Source organism: Thermobia domestica, chromosome 14, assembly GCF_964235325.1.
Source record: "Thermobia domestica chromosome 14, izTheDome1.hap1.1, whole genome shotgun sequence".
NCBI lineage: Eukaryota > Metazoa > Arthropoda > Insecta > Zygentoma > Lepismatidae > Thermobia > Thermobia domestica.
In genome coordinates this window covers 27,615,865-27,627,570 of record NC_137467.1, presented here as the reverse complement: position 1 = coordinate 27,627,570, position 11,706 = coordinate 27,615,865, and positions in this window count along the sequence as shown.

The following is an 11,706-nucleotide window of genomic DNA, read 5'->3' as shown; positions in this document are numbered from 1 at the left end:
TTCATGGCTCCGGTAGTGCGTGTGGAGGGCACCATGTCGACTCCTCGCTATGGGCAGATTATTGCTAATCATCAGAGGCGGACTGGGCCGCCCGGATAAACGGAAATTTCCAGGCGGGCCTTGCCTTCTGTAAAATTACTTAAGATATTGCTCGATTAGTTATAACTAATTCAAAACTCCGTTCTCGTTCACAGTAACGAGTGGCGTAACTAATGGGCTCGCAGCGATAGCGAAGGTGGGCACTAGAGAAAGGGGGCCCCTGCCCTACCTGTAGCCTTGTTTGTTGAAAAATCAATAAGACAATGAAAGATGTCTCAAAAATGCATGTAGGTCTAAGTGATCAACTCGAAAATGTAATATCGTACGTAATTTATGTATTCTATAATGTGATGTGCAATCGATAACATATAAAGAGGATGGAGCTGATTCTTCTACGATAAAGAAACCGTGTTAGACATGGAGTTGTTGAACACGAGTGATGCCGATAAATAATGATCCCCTGAGCGCAGAGGTGATGTCAGAAAACGGGCCGGAAGCTCCAGAAATCGGGCCCACAGGTTTCGAGCTTGGGTCCCTTCTATTCATCAATGAAAAGGGGCTTTGTAGTTCTTGGACGTGGGAGATGTGATCCTCTGAGCACAGCGGTGATGACACAAATAGAGCGCGGGGCCTGATGTCCCCGGATATCGTGCCCCGAGAGTATAGAATCGGGTCCCTTGTATTCAACAATGAAGCATGGAGGTTTTGGAAGTGAGTGGTTGTATTGGAAAGAGTTGGTTTCACCTGAGCACACCGGTGATGTCGTAAATCAGGCCCTGGGCCCGAAGCTTAAAAAGTCGGGCCCCAAAGGATGTTCATACCACATTCTCCCTGCTTTTTGCTCACAGAAGTAAGTTTCCTTATTATCCTGCTTGAATGTTATTCAATCGAACATTACAAGACAATACTGTGATGCTGCGTGTCAGTAAGGGACAGCACAATATGTTTGATATCAAATAGAAAGGACCTGAGCCCAAACATGTGGTACCCGAATTCTTGGATTACGGGCCACGGGATCGATTTCTAACATCATCGCTTTACTTCAGGGGATCCGGTTTTTTCCAATGCCACAACTCTTTTTTAACTCCATATCTAACACGGTTTCCTGACTGTAGGAGGATTTTCATGGAATATTCTCCATGTTCTTATTCAAGAGTAACAAAGACATTACAAAGCTGTGCAAATTAACAGAGCATTAAATTGGGACAATTTCTTTTTATCGTATGTATAAAGTACACGGAAAATAGTAAACCCCAATGGAATGCAACACTCCTTTCTTGCAAATCTTTATTTTTAGCTTATGATTTTTATTTATAATTATTTATTTATTTATTTATTTATTTTGAAAACTCGGATAGAAGGTGGTCTTTACTCCTAATGCAGTTTTTTTTTTTTTTTTTTTTTAAGTTCGAGTCGATAAAGAGAAAAGGCGATAGCAAGATGGGGTTTCTAATCGGTATACCTAACAATAGTGCACGAATATTGACGGGGGCTTACTACTGAGGGGAGTTGGAGTACGCGATCTTAGTTACGCTACTAATAATATTAAAAGTAATATAATTTGATTTGTATTGATGTGTGTGTTATGTGGAATAATTCATCCTAGGGAAATGTACGGATTATACAGGTCATATGGGTTTTTAATACGAAGAGGCCCCCGAAGCAAACAGGTCAGGAAAAGATATTACAATTAATCATTGTCGTAAATTGGAACGACGATTAGCTTTCTGGTATTTTCTTAACACTATATTTCACAGTAATTAACAATAAAGTATAATTTCACCCTTTCCAATCCCAAGAAACTTTGGGGGAAGCTTTATTTGAATAGGCATCAATGGCATTTTTGACCTAATCCCTCTGAAGACCGGGGGATGACGTCCCCCAACGCACGCCTCCAAGCAAAGGGATTAAGAAGGGAGCGCCCAGGGCCTTATTCAAGATATCATCCCGGAATTTGCCTGGTGACTGAGGAAAACCCTGGAAAACCTCAGTCAGGATGGCCGGCGGCAGCGTTCGAACCCGCCAACCTCTCCAATTGCCTTCTGAAGAATTTTCAGTGTAGAAAATAAAGATAGCGAAATAATGTTTGGCTATAGATACGCATAGACAACTGGGGCAGGAGGATATCCATGGGGGCAGGGGTTTAGCCATCCAAGTCTCCAGCTAAGGATTCATTCCAGACTCCAGACCAACTCGATATTCATCAAGGCCCTTAAGCATCATTCTCCGGGTGGGCCCTTACACTTCCAGTCCTCCTCTGCAGATCATGTTCACCAAAAGTTTATGTTGGCCATATTTCCAGCTGGTAATGAAATCTTTCAACAGGACAATTCTCCTTGTCACAAGGCCAATGTCATACAGGGCGTAGGGTTTGAGAAGTACAACGCGGAATTTCAATTGTTGCAATGGCTCCCAAACTCATTAGATCTTAATCAAGGGGTGTCATCAGCCTTCTATGTATATATTGTGTGCCCTTGTGTTCTAAATAATTTGCCGCCTCCAAATAAAACAACAAATATTAGAGTTGAATTCACAGTTTTTGGGGTCGCTGAGATGAATAGTGACAGTTTTAATCCAATTCAACTTCGAGGTCATATTCTACTCCCCAGGGAGGGGGAGAGATTTTAAAAATAATTGAAAACGACAAATATTATTGTTGAATTCATAGTTTTCGAGGTCGCTGATTTTAACGGTATCAATTTTTATGATGTTCAAGTTAATCCTCAGCCTTGGGGTTGGGGTGGAAGTGGATGACTTTTTAAAAATAATCAGATAAGCTAGCTAATTAGTAAGTAGTGTAATTAGAGCAAATTCAACACATGAACATATTTTCTCGCACTTGAGTGGGATTGTGCGCGTTGCTACTTTAAAATATTACTTTATTGTGAATCTTTAAAAAATCCAAAATTTTGCCGCCCTGTGCTCGAGCATAGAATAGCACTTACCTAAATACGAGCCTGGGTGTCACTAACATCAGATAAGAGCCCGTCGACCCCCTCCACGGAACTTATAGGGATTAAACTAGTCTTGTCTTTGTCACAAACGAGTTCCTTATGGTTGAAGGTGGAAACGAGTTTTCTTTTAAAAAAAATAACAGATATACAAAGAAAATCAACAAATCAAAAAAAATAAAGATGAGAGAACTAGTTGCACTGGAATTGCAAAGTGATGTATTGAGATTGAAGCTTGATGTTGACTTCTATGAAGAGGATTATCATCTTTCCTCTGCAGGTGTGTTTGCTATATCTTTGACTAACATAATAAATTTAAAGAAGAAAAAGCAGACAGAACGAGATCGTATTTGTAGTGTTTAGGCCTTTCTGAGCGCGAGTGCCCTTTCTCACCCCTTCGTTATTCATGATGGAGTAGCATACTTAAAATCGTGGCTTTTAAGACTTATTGCGCCTTATGCACAGTCATTTTGACATATGATTAGTGTCATACTAAAAGCCTGACTACTACAAGAAACATATGTTAGTCGAATCGTTTAGTATGGCGCCAATCATGCGTCAGAATGACTCTGCATAAGGCCCATTATTTCTGGACAAAGGGGTAGCAAATTGTCTAGTGCTATTGCTCATACATCCTGTTCCGTTGACAGTATTTTTCTATTTCCTGTTCTGTTTCTGCCGATTTTCTTATTTAATCTGCTATTCATATTAATTTTCTTAATTAGTCTGCCTTTCACATTAATATTCTTCCTAACTGTTGGGTTCTTATTGCATTCCCGCAGATTTCTTCAGAAGTGTTCAGTAGATATGTGTCCGAATCTGACCTCCCTAAGGGTACATAATTTTAATAAAGATGTGTTACGCTGTAATATGGACGTTTTAGTAGTGCGCTGTTGCCACATTTGGCCCTAAAGGGTTGAAATTTTATATTATATATATAATGCTTATTTGTAGTGGAAATTAGGCAACATTGTAATCTAAAATTTAATCAGATTTTGGTATCTAATTAATATTTAATTAATTTAATCGAATCGTTTAATCAATTTAATCGATCGATCTAATAATGCGTTTGATATTGAACCCTTACTTAATGTATTTCCTGTACACTATTTCCTATTCATCTCTATGATGTATCTAAGAAAGACCACGGAATGCATTGCATTTTCACGTTTGTCTTTATAGGTATGATTGCCAATGACTAGCGCTATGTTAAAATTTTGAATAAAAAATTTACTTACTGTCAGAGCTAAGAACTTCTTTGTTGCGTCGGCTTTCCTGGTCTTGCTGCGGGAGGAATAGCTATCTTCATGCTGGGATTTCGTAATGATTTAATACGAGAACGTATTAAATCAGGTTTTCTGGGGTATTTAATAATTATTTAATGATACAACATTTTAATCTGATATTATGCTATTAAGAATGGTAAAAATGATGTGCTTTGTTATTAATTGACGGAAGTTTTTTTTTAAAAAAAACGATTAGATATTACGTAACATTCTCAGTATATGAACATGTTAGAGTGCTCTTTTATTATATCCGGTTTACAGTACCGCGAAGACTCTTAAATATGTATCTGTCCTCATTTGCCTTTTTGTTGGTACTTTCTGCCACTGAACTTGGAGTTTATGTTACTCTGCGCACGCCACATAGATCAGTTTTCTACACATTAGTCTCTCACTGCACGATCTCAATGCACTTTGAAATGAAATTTCTATTATAGCGTTTCTTCCTATTATTATTATTAGTAGTAGTACTATTTCGTCCGAAGTATTGAATTACGAAAATAAATTTTTATGTCGTAAGCTGGATTCGAACTCGCAATCTCTGGAACTCTACTCCGCTATGTTCCCTGTTACTGTACCAAGCCAGTAAGCGTTGAGGTGCTCATTTGGTTTTAGAGAAAGCGATATCTACTATAGGGCATTTCCAGACAAATGTCAACCTGATAGGAAAAAAAGAAACTGCTGTCATGCACATGTGCAATACATCATTTGAAAGCTAATTTCGTATAGAATCCAGATCAAAACAGATTAATTAAATACAGTTTGTATTTCACTGTCAATAAAACAGGCAAATGTTGAGTTATAAACTGATATACAGAGGGATCGACAGCAAGATCTTGACCATTTTTTTTTCACTGATGTACTGTCATCAGTATTTCATAAATCAAGTAGTAAAATGAATATAGTATGTAAATATAATTATCTTTCATATTAAATTAGCACTCTTTATATTCGTGTCAGTCCGGAACGTTTTCCATGCTAAACTTTATGTAGCTTGCCTGAATGTTTGTGAATTTAAAAAATATGTCATATTTTTTGTCTCCTTTAAACAGCCTTTCAAATGAGCCATAGGACTTTATTGTAGTTTCTCCCATAGTAAAATGTGTTCCGGACTAACATTAAACTGTGTTCCGAATTGACCAAGTGTGTGTTTCGGACTGATAGATGCTCCTTTCTTCCTGTCTGGACTTGTTTTTGCTCTCTAGTCTTATCAGAATTTCTGCTGGGTAAACATCTAGCTTGTACTTCAGAGCTTCTTATTTATATTTTGACAGTTTACAATTACACAAGCATTTTACAATTCAAAGCCTCCTGGATGAACTAACTGGCGACATTCTTGATTTTCTTGAGTCATACTTTCATAAAACGTCAACAAGCAACATGTTTTGCTAACAGCGAAGCAGACATTCCTCGTGGAACCACTGTTTGCAGACGAGTTTTGCTGAAAATTTCACATGTAAAGAGTAGAATGAAATCCAGTCAGCTCACTGGGTTAACAACAAGTGTCAGCTTTTACAGCAGTATCGTGGTTCTTGGATGATAATGGTCACCAGTGCAGTTAATGTTTACCTTAAAAAAAAACTCTGCTCTTGAGAATCAGGGTGTATTCCGTAAAAGATTGGCATCAATTTTCAAAATCTTCTCTGACGGCGCATCTAGCCAGTTTAAGCAGAAGTTCATGGTGGCAGATATAACAACAAAACCCGAAACTTTGGATGTCGTGGAATGGAACTTTTTTTGAAACCTCCCAAGGGAAAGAAACTGAAGATGGTATAGGAGGTGATGTAAAATGGATTGCAACAAGAGCTATGTTAAGTGGAAACTCCATTGGAAATGCACATGATTTCGTGAAACAAGTTGAAAACAGGGCGAAGCATATCAATGTTTTTGAAGTGCCAGTGGATGAAATTAAAGCAGAGAAAGAGGATCTTGATGAATTTTGGAAAGATATAGTGGTCATTCCAAGACTGCGTGAGAACCACTTCTTGAAGGTAATAAGATATTGCCAGAGTGAATATGCCAGGTATCATGCATTAGAAAAGTGGATGAGGCACAAGTTTTTATCCCACATGCCGCCACAAGACACTAAAGCAACATCTGAGGAAGAATCCCTTCAAGAACACCCGCATTATTACGCCGTGTTTTACGATCAGAGATTCTACATCGGCAGAGCTCTCCACTGCAGCAAAGATGACAGTGTTATTACAATGTAATTCTTGTAGCAAATAGGACTGAGGTTTCGTTGGCCAACAAAAGATACAGTTGAAAATTTAGCTCGGCAGGTTTTTTTTTTTTTTGGTCCATTTAAAGAGGAAGAATTCGAAATAAGGTTGCAAAACTGTCAGTTGGAAACATTAACTTCAATAATTAATTTCTATTTAAGTACTGTCGTAGTAGAAATCGTATTCTAGTCAAAATGAAGGTCTTGAAATGCCTGATAGCTAAACAAAGCTACAGTATACTGGAGTTTTTATTTCAGCGAAGATATTAATTGGAAGTGCAAACTGTGTTCCGAACTGTCAGTCCGGAAGAAGGTCATTGGTTAGAAAGCTGCTTTGAAACAGTTTGCTGAATGTGCAAAGATGTTTGTTTGCTAGCATTGATACTTTCTTGAGACTAAAAATCATATAACTATTTCACAAAAATAGAAGGAACATGGAATTTAACCCTTTGGAGTTTTAGTACCTATTTTTCGGTACTAAAGTAGTCTTCATTATTCGATTCAAGAACCTATAAAACTTTTTGCTTCGGTTTTTTGTTTTTTCAAGTCTAGAGGCATTGTAGAACACGTTTCGTATGGCTTCACGTCTTTCTGCGTCGAGACAGGTGATGACGTCGTTAACTTAAAAAAATTGTTACGCTTATTTTTATTATTTTTGGCGGACTTACTTTTGTACCTAGAAGATTGAAATTTTGCATAAACAGTCAGTCTACCGAGTAGTAGTAGTCACATTTTTCGGATCTCTGCGTTAACACATGGTGGGGGGTTTCAGGGTGGCAACAAGTTAAAAAAAAAGCGATATTTATTACCAAAAATCTTTTACGCAATTTTCCCGCCTCAGATACACTATGAGACATGTGAATGGTATCGTTTGAAAGGCAGTTCTATTCTGAAGAGAATGATATACGAACCATGATCCTAGGATAGAGAGACATGTCTCAGGAAATTTTTACCGAAAATCCTATTTTATACGATATTCTGTTGTATTGTGAGTATATTATTTCTGGCGAGCTTACTTTTGCACCTAGAAGATTGAAATTTTGCACAAACATTCAGTCCAGCGAGTAGTATTTATAATTTTTTTTTTTAAAGATTTCTGCGTTAACACAGGGGGGTCAAGAGGGACAAGAAATTAAAGGGAATATTTTAACCCAAAAATGTCGCGATTTTACCGCCTCAGATACATGGAGACATGCGAATGGTACCGTTTCAAAGGAAGTTTTATTCTGCAGAGAATAATGGACGAACCGTAATTCTAGGGTAAATAGGATGTCTCAGGAAATTTTTAGCTGAAATCCTGATTTTTTTTTTTTTTTTTGGTTAGGCCTATTTTTATTATTTTATGGTAGGCTCACTTTTGCACCTAGAAGATTGAAATTTTGCACGAACACTCAATCCACAGAGTAGTATTTATCAGATTTTTCCCCAGATTTCTACGTTAACACAGGAGTGGTCCAGAGGCAAAAATGTAAAAAGGAATATTTTAAACTAAAAATCTCTTTTTCGCGTCTTTCCCACCTCACGTACATGATGGAGACATGTGAATTATACCGTTTGAAAGGCAGTTCTATTCTAAAGAGAATGAGGTACAAATCATGACCCTAGGATAAATAGGGATGTCTCAGGGAATTTTTACCTGAGAACAAGGTCTTTTGCGGAAATCTGGGGCGTTCTGGAGATTATTGGTAAATATTTTTCCCGTCCTTACTATTCAAGATAAAGCTTGAAATTTAGTACACCCTTAGTATTTTTCAGTTGATTTTCAGTTCTCTGCGTTAACACAGGGAAGAGGGGTCGGAAAAATTCCGATTTCTCTCAAAATTTCTCGCTTCAGTGACATGATAGGGAAATGGGAATGGTATCATTTGAAAGGTTGCTCTTTTGTGAAAAAACGAGGTATGAACCATAATACGATAAATAATCTTGACACTATAGCTGATTGAGTGAAAGTCTACAAAATGCCTAAAAAAAACCCAAAATTTAAAGGGGTTAACCTAATAGATATACCTTTTCATCCTTTAACCCAAAATTCATTGATATAAAGGTAACCAAGAAAGTCCGTCGCTTTTTGTGGAGATCTCTGTTCCATTGGCTCTCACACCGTCAGTTGAATGCGAATAGAAATAAGGCGAAGGCCAGTCATTGGTGCGGGTATATCCAACACACACTCTGGTTGTGTCAGTTCAGTTACACCGTGAACTTGCGTAAAGATAGAGTGAACAAGGGACCTCCACAAAGCGTCATAAGGGCATGTATGCTGTACGAGTTCAAACTGAGGTCAAACGTCGCTGCAGCGGTGGTTTAACAAGTTTAAAGACTGAGGAAACATCGATGACGCATCACGTTCCGGAAAACCAACACATGTACAAAATAAAGATATTCAGGCAGCAATTGAAGCGAACAGTGACCAGACATGTGAGGAACTGGGACTACAATTCAGTGAGAGTAGAGAAACCATTCGGCAGCACCTCCAACTTGGGTCTATTGGTCCCACATGATATGACTCCGAGCCAGAAGACAATGCGAGCAGACGTTTGTGTTTCCTTGCTGTCTCGCCTGAGGAAGAACCATTTCTGGGCAGGGTGTTGACATGTGATGAGAAGTGCGTACTGTATGAAACAAAGGGCCTACAAGTAGATATTGTACTATATTTTGAATTTAAAAAAAGTAGGAATGGGACAGCCACATCTCGGCATGCAATGTAGTGGTCCGTAAGTTGGTTGACTATTTATATACTGATAACACACGCATGTCGTTACGTAAAGACCTGCATTTGTAGTTACAATAGGTTCTATGTAACTTATGCAATTTTTCTGGGTAGGTCAAAGTTTTGCATAGTGCAAAGTGACATTTATTTGCAGTAACTAATCTATGACTTCCTCTTTGTGTATTTATTTTTTATTTGTCTTTGTGTATTTATTTTTCTTTTTTGTCTCCTCAACCATAGGTTGGTGGCCAACATGGAAATTTCGAAACTTCTCTCTCCCTTGGGAAAATTGTTTTATACTTTGGTAAGGTTTCTTCGTAACTGCATCTAGATATTCTATCCTTGGTCGTCTTCTTGGTTTTCCTTCTGCCTTTCCCTGTATCCTCTATACAATCGGAGTACAGAATAAGATGACCAAGCATGCTGTTTCTCCTTTTTCCTATTATCTTCATGATTTGTCGTCTTTCATTAGCTTTCTTTAGTACGTCTTCATTCATTTTCCTTTCGGTGCATCATATGCGCAGCATTCTGCGCCAACACCACATTTCATATGCTTCCGGCTTTTCTCAGTGTCCACGTCTCTGATCCGTAAAGCGCTACGCTCCATACCAGAGTCTTAATAAATCGTTGTCGAACGTCCAACGACAGATTTCTTGATGTTAGCAATCCTCTTTTCCTATTGAATGCTTGTTTAACCTATGCTATTCCTGAACTTACGTCTTTTCACCTTTTCCATTCGAGGACATTCGACTTCCTAATAGAACGTCCTATGTCTTGGATTTTCTCTTCATCTGGCCAAACATTTGCATCTTCCTGTCCTGCTTCTTTATAGATACTCAATATTCTAAATCATAGTTTTCAAACGTGTTGTTTACTAATTTGGAGTTTACTGAGTTGACGTCTATCCTAGTACGCATTTAGTCCTAGTTTTATTTACTTCCAGGTCTGACAATTAAATATGAGTGAGTTAGTTTTAAACCTTTTAAATTTTTTGGCTGGTAGGACCTTCGGAATTTCGCTGTATAAATCTCTACTAAAGCTTTTCATACCGGGTATTTTTGCATTTATTCAAGTATGGAAGCATCAAAGATCATGTTTTATGGGCATTTTGCAGTCACGTGTGCGATGCCTGGGGGCAGTGCCGTCACAAACAACGAAGACGGCTTTTAAAAAAAGGGTAAATTTTAGAGCTTCTTAAAAAAAAATCGTGACGCATCCCTATTAATCTTAGAAACACCTCGTTGGTTTCGTTATAAAGCAGTTTCCAAATTTAGCACTCAAATTTCCCTATTATGTACCAGAAGCGGGAAAATCCAGCTCAAATCGAAAAAAGCTATTTTTTCAGGACAAAATTTCCCCTTTTTTCTAAATTTCTCCCTCAGGGACATATAGACATATTAGAAGTGGTACCGTTGGAAACCTACTCTTATCTGGAATAAAGCGAAATACAAATCATGATACTAGAGTAAATAGAAATGTGCCAGGAAATTTCCCAATGTTTAAATTCTTACTTTATTTACTCATTTTTAGTCAATTAGTTTAGTAATCTACAGTATTATTACTAATTATCCTAAAACCATGAGTCGTACCTTGTTCTCTTCGACATGAATCGGCCTTTCGAACGGTATAACTTGCATATCCGTATCGTGCACCTGAGGGGAGAAAATTCCCCCAAAAGGGAAATTTTTGTAAAAAAAAAAAAAAAAAAAAAACTTTTTTTTCCTGCACGATAGGGATATGCAAGTTATACCATTCGAAAGGCCGATTCATGCCGAACAAGACGAAGTACGATTCATGTTCCTACGACAATTAGGAATGTGTCAGGAAATTTTTATCTAGAATTCGGCATTTTTTTTTTTCATGCTATAGGGGAACATGCGTATTGTTGAGACAGGTCAATATTTTTTCTCGCCCTTAGTAGAGATTGGTATTTCGTACAGTTATTACATACGCTATGTAGTATATTTCGAAATATTTTGGGCGCTGAGCGTTACCACCCGGGACATAGAGGGGCCCAAAATTTAAAAAAAGGATTTTTTTTTTTTTTACAAAAAATTCCCTTTGGAGGAATTTCCTCCCCTCAGGTGCACGATAGGGATTTGCAAGTTATACCGTTCGAAAGGCCGATTCATGCCGAACAACACGAGGTATGATTCATGTTCCTACAATGATTTGTCTTTATGCTGAAGCGGATTGGATAGAAATTGACTGAAAATGTATCATCGAGGGAAAATTGGTAAATCGGCTATAGAGTCAAGACTATTTCCCCCCGTACATTTCTTCGTTTCTCATTATTTTTGCAATGAAGCAAAGTTTCTTTTGGTACCATTCACATGTGCGTGTCATATACCTGAGTGGAGAAATTCGTGATAAAAGAGAATTTTGTTTTTCGAAAAATCCCTTTTCCCACTTTGAGCGGGAATCTCTCGCATTTGGTACGTAATAAGGAAATTTGACTGATGCAGTTGGAAATTCTGCTTCATTACAAAAAAGGTACGAACCGTG